At 47.1% G+C, this 9,454-nt stretch overlaps 1 non-coding gene across 1 annotated transcript; it reads right to left on the bottom strand.

Moving 5' to 3' along the window:
- Positions 1–295: 295 nt before the first annotated feature.
- On the bottom strand, positions 296–505 carry LOC137316856 (small nucleolar RNA U3). Its single transcript, XR_010961632.1, has one exon. It is a non-coding gene; the product is annotated as a small nucleolar RNA U3 (small nucleolar RNA).
- Positions 506–9,454: the final 8,949 nt, after the last annotated feature.

Here is a 9,454-nt window from a genome sequence, read left to right as displayed (position 1 = left end):
TGTCATGCGATCTTTTACATCCACCTGAGATGGCAGGCGGGGCATCGTTTTAATCAGTACTGCAAGCCTAGATTTTGTGCTCCATTAACTACGTTATTTCAGCGACTATGCCGAATCAGTTCAGTGCAAACTCTTACTGATGAGTTCAAAACCGACAAAAGGAGGGGAAAGCAACAGATAGCAGCACGAGTTCGGTTGAGATGGCAAAGATTTACACTCTCGCTAGAGAGAAACACCTGCCAATACAAAATAATTGATGGATAAATATTGCTATATTTGAGCTTTGAAAAGACTAACCACTCAGAATGTGCTTCCTTCTTCCACACTAAGAGATAGGAACGGTCATCAATGGTTACAAGCGTTGGTATAAAGCAACACTTACAATCAACTTCACGCTCAGAAGGAAAAACTCTATCGCCTCATCGTGGCTTGTGAGACCAAACACTTCAAGAACACATTTCTCAAGCTGACAAATTATAAAGATGATCCCTAAAAGTATAGCCATACAGAAGAAACGCCGCAACACAGCTCTCCAACCTCAGCGAGCCCCCTTTAATATAGGCTTGCCCATTTCTTGACCATTCACAGCACCGGGTAGGGACTCGAATATTAACACAATTAATTTACGCTTCACCCTTTGTAAACTTATAATTGTTTGGAAAAGAAAAACCGTTTCTGTCGGACTGCCATTACCCAGCAGGTACTAATTTGCATAAAGTAGATACCAGTCTCCAGCAACTGTCCTGATCATAAGAACATAAGAATGTATGAAATAGGAGCAGAAGTAGGCCATCCGGCCCCGCGAGCCTGCTCTGCCATTCAATCACATCATAGCTGATATTCGACCTCAACTCCACTTTCCAGCCCGATCCCCATATCCCTCGATTCCCCTCGAGTCTAAAAATCTATCCATCTCATCCTTGAATATATTCAACGACTGAGCATCCACAGCCCTCTGGGATAGAGAATGCCAAAGATTCACCACCCTCTGAATGAAGAAATTCTTCCTCATCTCAATCTTAAATGGCCGACCCATTATCCTGAGACGATGCCCTCCATTTCTAAATTCTCCAGCCAGGGGAAACAACCTCTCAGCATCAAAACTATCAAGGCCAAATGATGCACACAGTGGGTGGATGACCCAGCAATGTGATTGTTGATTCACACAGTGGGTGGATGACCCAGCAATGTGATTGTTGATTCACACAGTGGATGGATGACCAAGCACTGTGATCATTGATTCACACTGTGTGTGGATGACCCAGCACTTTTATCATTGATCCACACAGTGAGTGGGTGTCCCAGCACTTTTGTCATTGATCCACACAGCTAGTGGGTGTCCCAGCACTTTGATCATTGATCCACACAGTGAGTGGGTGTCCCAGCACTGTGATCATTGATTCACACATTGGGAAGGTGACCCAGCACTGTGATCATTGATTCACATAGTGGGTGGGTGACCAGGTACTGTGATCATTGATTCAGACAGTGTGTGGGTGACCCAGCACTGTGATAATTGATTCAGACAGTGTGTGGGTGTCCCAGCACTGTGATCATTGATTCACACAGTGGGTGAGTGTCCCAGCACTGTGATCATTGATTCACACAGTGTGTGGGTGTCCCAGCACTGTGATCATTGATTCAGACAGTGTGTGGGTGACGCAGCACTGTGATCATTGATTCACACAGTAGGTGGGTGACCCAGCACTGTGATCATTGATTCACACAGTGGGTCGGTGTCCCAGCACTGTGATCATTGATTCACACAGTGGGAAGGTGACCCAGCACTGTGATCATTGATTCACACAGTAGGTGGGTGATCATGTACTGTGATCAATGATACACACAGTGTGTGGGTGACCCAGCACAGTGATCATTGATTCACACAGTGGGTGGGTGACCCAGCACTGTGATCATTGATTCACACAGTAGGTGGGTGATCAGGTACTGTGATCAATGATTCAGACAGTGGGTGCGTATCCCAGCACTGTGATCATTGATTCACACAGTGAGTGGGTGACCAGTTACTGTGATCATTGATTCAGACAGTGGGTGGGTGTCCCTTCACAGTGATCATTGATTCACACAGTGAGTGGGTGCCCCAGCACTGTGATCATTGATTCAGACAGTGGGTGGTTGTCCCTTCACAGTGATCATTGATTCACACAGTGAGTGGGTGTCCCAGCACTGTGATCATTGATTCACACAGTGAGTGGGTGACCAGGTTCTGTGAGCATTGATCCACACAGTGGGTGGGTGTCCCAGCACTGTGATCATTGCTTCACACAGTGAGTGGGTGACCAGGTGCTGTGATCATTGATCCACACAGTGGGTGGGTGATCCAGCACTGTGATCATTGCTTCACATAGTGAGTTTATGAACCTGAAACTGTGATCATTGATTTACAGTTAAGTTCTGTCCCACCGGCAGGACAGACGAACCTGGGCTTCGAGCACACTTGTATATTGTCAGGGGAATGGCTCTGGGAGCCATTTCCATTGACTCTGGACCCCAAGAAGTCTCATGCCATCAGGTCAAACATGGATAAGGAAGCCTCCGATTGATTACCACCTACCACTCTCCCTCAGCTGATCAATCACTCCTCCTCCAGGTTGCGCACCACTTGGAGGAAGCACTGAGGGTAGTAAGGGCACAAAATGTACTCTGGGTGTGGGACTTCAATGTCCATCACCAAGAGTGGCTCGGTAGCACCATGACTGACCGAAGTGGCCGAGTCCTGAAGGAGATAGATGCCAGACTGGGCCTGTGGCAGGTCGTGAGCAAACCAACACGAGGGAAAAACTTACTTGACTTCGTCCTCAACATTCTACCTGTCGCAGACGCACCTGTCCATGACAGTATTAGTAGGAGTGACCACCACACAGTCCTTGTGGAGACGAAGTCCTGTCTTGACACTGAGGACACTGTCCAACGTGTTGTGTAGTACTACCTCCGTGCTTAATGGAATAGATTTCGAACTGACATAGCAGCTAAAAACTGAGCATCCATGAGGCGCTGTGGGCCATCAGCAGCAGCAGAATTGTATTCCAGCACAATCTGTAACCCCATGGCCCGGCATATTCCTCACTCTACCAATACCAGCAAGCCATGTGATCAAACCTGGTTCAATGAGGAGTGTAGAAAAGCATGCCAGGAACAGCACCAGGCGTACCTAAAAATGAGGTACCAACCTGGAGAAGCTACAACACAGCACTGCATGCATGTTAAACAGCGGATCCACCATGCTATAGACTGGAGTTTAGCGATTACATATCCAACGGATCAGATCAAAGCTCTGCAGTCCTGCTACAATCATTGTGAATGGTGGTGGACAATTAAATAACTAACGGGAGGAGGAGGCTCCGTTAACATGCTCATCCTCAATGATGGCAGAGTCCAGCACGTAAGTGCAAAAGACAAGGCTGAAGCGTTTGCAACCATCTTCAACTAAAGTGCCGAGTGGGTGAACGATCTCGGCCTCCTCCCAATATCCCCATCATCACAGAAGCCAGTCTTCAGCCAATTCGATTCAAACCACGTGATTTCATGAAACGGATGAATGTACTGGATATAACTAAGGCTATGGGCCCCGACAACATCCCGGCTGTAGTGCTGAAGACTTGTGCTCCAGAACTAGCCACGCCTCTTGTCAAACTGTTCCAGTACAGCTACAACACTGGCATCTAGCCGGCAATGTGAAAAATTGACCAGGTATGTCCTGTTTACAAAACGCAGGACAAATCCAATCCGGTCAATTACCGCCCCATCAGTCTACTCTCAATCATCAGCAAAGTGATGGAAGGTGTCGTCGACAGTGCCATCAAGCGGCACTTGCTCACCAATAACCTGCTCACCGATGCTCAGTTTGGGTTCCGCCAGGACCACTCGGCTCCAGACCTCATTACAGCCTTGGCCCAAACATGGACAAAAGAGCTGAATTCCAGAGGTGAGGTGAGAGTGATTGCCCTTGACATCAAGGCAGCATTTGACCGAGTGTGGCACCAAGGAGCCCTAGTAAAATTTAAGACAATGGGAATCAGGGGTAAACTCTGCAGTGGCTGGAGTCATACCTAGCACAAAGGAAGATGGCAGTCGTTGTTGGAGGCCAATCATCTCAGCCCCAGGACATTGCTGCAGCAGCTCCTCGGGGCAGTGTCCTAGGCCTAAACATCTTCAGCTGCTTCATCAATGACCTTCCTTCCATCATAAGGTCAGAAATGGGGATGTTCGCTGATGACTGCACAGTGTTCAGTTCCATTCTCAACCCCTCAGATAATGAAGCATTCGGTGCCCGCATGCAGCAAGACCTATGCTGAGTTGTGGCAAGTAACATTCGTGCCAGACAAGTGCCAGGCAATGACCATCTCCAACAAGGGAGAGTCTAACCACATCCCCTTGACGTTTAACGGCATTACCATCGCCGAATCCCCCACCATCAACACGAAACTTAGAGCAGCCACATAAATACTGTGGCTACAAGAGCAGGTCAGAGGCTGGGTATTCTGCGGCGAGTGACTCACCTCCTGACTCCCCAAAGCATTTCCACCATCTACAAGGCACAAGTCAGGAGTGTGATGGAATACTCTCCACTTGCCTGGATGAGTGCAGCTCCAACAACACTCAAGAAGCTCGACACCATCCAGAACAAAGCAGCCCGCTTGATTGGCACCCCATCCACCACCCTAAATATTCACTCCCTTCACCACCGGCGAACAGTGGCTGCAGTGTGGACCATCCACAGGATGCACTGCAGCAATTCGCCAAGGCTTCTTCGACAGCTCATCTCAAACCCACGACCGCTACCACCTAGAAGGACAAGAGCAGCAGGCACATGTGAACAACACCAACTGCACGTACCCCTCCAAGTCACACACCATCCCCACTTGGAAATATATCGCCGTTCCTTCATCGTCGCTGGTTCAAAATCCTGGAACTCCCTTCCTAACAGCACTGTGGGAGAACCTTCACCACACGGACTGCAGCGGTTCAAGAAGGCGGCTCACCACGACCACCTTCTCAAGGGCAATTAGGGATGGGCAATAAAAGCCTGCCTTGCCAGAGACGCCCACATCGCATGAACGAATAAGAAATACTATCAGAGAATTAGCACAGACCAGGGTTCAGGGCCTTTACTGATTAATCCCTCAGAGAATCAGCACAGACCAGGGATCAGTGCCTTAACCCAGTAAACTATCGGAGAATCATCACAAACCAGGGATCAGGGCCTTAACCCAGTAAACTGTCAGTGAATCAGCACAGACCAGGGATCAGGGTCTTTACCCAGGAACCTCTCAGAGAATCAGCACAGTCCAGTGATCAGGGCATTTACCCAGTTAACTATCGGAGAATCAGCACAGACCGGGGATCAGGGCCTTTACCACGTAAACTATCAGTGAATCAGCACAGACCGGGGATCAGGGCCTTTACCACGTAAACTATCAAAGAATCAGCACAGACCAGGGATCAGGGCCTTTACCCAGTTAACCATGAAAGAATCAGCACAGACCAGGGATCAGGGCCTTTACCCAGTTAACCATGAAAGAATCAGCACAGACCAGGGATCAGGGCCTTTACCCAGTTAACCATGAAAGAATCAGCACAGACCGGGGATCAGGGCCTTTACCCAGTTAACCATGAAAGAATCAGCACAGACCAGGGATCAGGGCCTTTTCCCAGTTAACCATGAAAGAATCAGCACAGACCAGGGATCAGGGCCTTTACCACGTAAACTCTCAATGGATCAGCACAGACCAGTGATCAGGGCCTTTACCCAGTTAACCATGAAAGAATCAGCACAGACCAGGGATCAGGTCCTCCCAATTTTCCGGTAAAATTTATTTGCATCAACATAAACATGAAATCTTCAATAAAGCAGCGTGATCGGTCAGCATGATACAATGCATTAATTTTAAAAAATGTTCTTTCCATTAAAAAGTATTGCTTGACGTTTTTAGGAGTAGTAACCTGGTGCAGTTTTATTAATAAAATTAATAATGGGGATTATCACCAAAAATAAGCATTTTTAATAATAAGTTGCGTCCTTCACCTGTGAGTAACCTGGCTTATAATAAATGAAAAGGACTTTAAACAGCTAAACCATTTACTTGATTCATTGGTGTACATCAGTCAATTCCCTAGTAACAACATTTTTGACGTGAAGAACATTTTAAACAGTGCCCACTAATTTCTATGTGTCTAAGAAAACGAGAACAATTTGAAGAGCTTCCCGAACCAACGCAATTGGTGGAGTCTCACAATGTCGACGTGGGGATCTGGTCATTTCTGTGGGCGAGACGTGATCCTGGACAATTGAATCTTCATCCAGCTTAAAAGATGGCTGAAAATACCAACCGAAGTGGTTTTGGGTGCAACTCCCTGACGTTGAAAATTCCCCCAATCTTTTGCCCAGATTCTGACGATTCCACCCGGATTGAACTGATATTACTTCAGTAAAGAAACGCAAACCCGACCCCTACATTTCATATTCTCCTTTGTAATCTACCCTAACAATCCCTCTCTCCCACGGTATCTCTCTTCCTGTCTGCATGCTTGATTCTCTCTGTTTTATTCTCTCTTTTACTCTCATGTTTTCTCTCTCTCACTATCACCCTCTCTCTCTTTCACCCTCTCTCACTCTCTTTCACTCTCTCTCTATCACCTTGTCTGACGCTGTCTCATTCCCTCTCTCCCTTTATAAACCTCTCTCAATCTCTCATTCTCTCTCTGTCTATCACCTCTCTCACTCCCTCTTATTCTCTCTCTGCCTCTCTCTCTATCTCCCTCTCTCACTCTCATTCTCTCCCTCTCTATCACCCCATCACCCACTCTGAATCTGTTCATCACCCTCTCTCACTCTCGCTCATTATCTCTCTCTCTCTCTATCACCCTCTCTCACTCTCTTTCAGTCTCTCTCTCTCTCTCTACCACCCTCTCTCACTCTCTCCCATTCCCTCTCGCTCTCTCTCTATCATCCTCTCCCAATCTCTCCTATTTTCTCTCTCTCTCCATCAACGTCTCTCACTCACCCTCATTGTGTCTTTCGCTCTCTCAACCTCTCTCACTCTCCCTCATTCTCTCACTCTTTCTGTCTCTCTATCACCCTCTCGCACTGTCTCTCATTATCTCTCTCTCTTATTCTCTCTCCGTCTCTCTAACACCCTCTCACACTCTCTCTCATTATGTCTCTCTCTTTCCCTCTAACTCTCACCGTCTTTCACTCTCTCTCATTCTATCCACTTCTGACAAGGCATATTGAAGCAAAGTTATGAAGCTCTGGAGAAAACTGATTTGAATTGAATATTTAATCCCGTATTAAATTGTGGCACAGTTCAGCTCAATTCAACATCAATGTGCGTACAAGAGACACGTTTCTCCTGACTGTACAGTCTGTGTGTGTGTGTGTGTGTGTGTGTGTGTGTCTCAGTGTCACTGGTCCCATAATGTAACCAAAGGCTCCCCCTCATAGCCTGTCTCCCGCTCCCCCTGTGCCCCATGTGTCTCAGGCTCTCCTGGTTCAATAACGTAACCCTGTCTTCTGTCTCTCTGTCTGTCTTTTTATCGCTGTCATTCTGTCTCTCCATTTATATAGCGTGAAACCATTCTGATCAGACGCACAGCAGTGACTGTGATTTCCAGGTTTGCCCATTTTGTTATCGGTGAAGGGCGGCCATTTAGTTGAAGTCCAGCTGAGCTCTTTGGAGTGGTCTTTTTGAACAAAAATTCAAGTGTCGCCCGCAGAACAAACCCTGCCTAAATAGGTCAGATTATCAATAAAATATAATACCAAAATCAGATTTAAGATCATTTCCCGGCTCAGTGCTGCTAATATAAAATGTATTTTCCGTCTAGTGGGAAGTGTAGGGGAAAGAATATGAAATGGGATTTAGTTCTAGTGCTTGAAACCCTGCAGCACTTACTATAATTTAACTAATTTAACAATTAGAATCAGTGGGTATTTCACCGCGTTCTTCAGCTCCGCTCTGAATTTAGTCTGAGTCAGGACATAAATACACGTGTTTGTGCAGGAACTGAGAATCTGCAGCATTCCTGCTATGTGTACTGTGATATAAAGAGGGTCAGTGGGGGAGTAAGAATAACTGTTTGTAATTCGCTGATAGATGGAAATTACAACCAGTGTCACCCATAACAATATAAAACTGCCCGATATACTGAGGAGTAAAATGATGGATTTCTTTCGGTTCTCCATCTCTGGATCCTTGTGATTCTCTCCATTGCTGTGACCCCGGAGTCCCCTGCGGACTCGGCTAGACACTAAAATACGTCTGACCGTCAGAACATTGAGCAGCAAAATCAGACAGAACGGGACACAAGGGGTTAAAATGCGGTGAAACAACTCAAATGCGACCCATGCGGGGGAAGTATTGAAGCTCGGTTTAAGCACACAAAACCAGGGAACATTATCAATTATAAATTTAGGTTTATATATAAAGTACCAGGGGAGACTCTCCAAACAGCTCAGCACACTCACTGTTCCCAGAACCACAGCCGCCGTTTTCTCGGTGCAATATTTAGTTTTCAGCTTCTCACAACAAATGGCCACAAATCGATCAAAGGTGAAAGCGACTGTGAGCCAGACAGAAACGCCGGTGGTTGCAAAAACCAGGAAGTCAACGAGACTACACACGGGAGTAATGTCCAGGAATGAACCTGGGAAATAAATCATACTCGTTTCCCTCAATATCGGATCAGTGATAACGACCAGGAGATCGGCCGCCGCCATTCCCACCAGGTAGCGAGTGATACATTTGGAGAGTCCGCACTTTCCTCGGGACAGGATCACAATCGCCACCAAGTTAACTGTAAGAGAGAGAAAAGGAAGGAGAGAAATTACTGATCAGATCTGGAGCCAAAGCAGCAGTTTGAGAGGATCTGGGGTGAAATTTCAGGCTTTGTTGCTGCATCGAAGCGTGGAAAGTGATTCACTGACCTGGGCAGCACTTTCGGGCAGAGAGATGTTTTTAAATACAATGATCAATAATGAATTGGGAAATCGATATAGAAAGTGAATAAGGTGAGCGCCGTAACGCCTGGAAGGGCTGAGCGAGGGCGCAGTGCCGATGGGGAAAGAGAAGGGGTTTTACCGATCGGGATTCCAGCGGATTAATGCCGGATTTGGGCTCCAGATGTACATGGAATGAGAGCGAAATGTCGGGAAGTTGAGCGGACGGGGGAGTGGGGGTGCAACTGGTTTGTTCCTCTGGGTGAAGAGAGCCGACAAGGATTGGCACTAATCAGGGAAAGGCAGCTGGAGACCGAGCCAGTAAGTGAGATTGGGAGGGAGACAAGGAAAAGGACATGTAGGAGGTGGAGGGGAGTGAGGAGCAGATGGTTTGTGAAAGCGGATCAAATGAAGCAACGGATGACGAGACAGAGGATTCATTGCAGTGGGAGGAGAGGCTGGGATTCACAGGGAGAGACTGCAGCAGAGTGTTAG

This window comes from Heptranchias perlo, unplaced genomic scaffold, assembly GCF_035084215.1.
Source record: "Heptranchias perlo isolate sHepPer1 unplaced genomic scaffold, sHepPer1.hap1 HAP1_SCAFFOLD_60, whole genome shotgun sequence".
Classification (NCBI taxonomy): domain Eukaryota; kingdom Metazoa; phylum Chordata; class Chondrichthyes; order Hexanchiformes; family Hexanchidae; genus Heptranchias; species Heptranchias perlo.
Note: the sequence above shows the minus strand (reverse complement) of the source record. Positions and strands in the feature narration are given on the sequence as shown.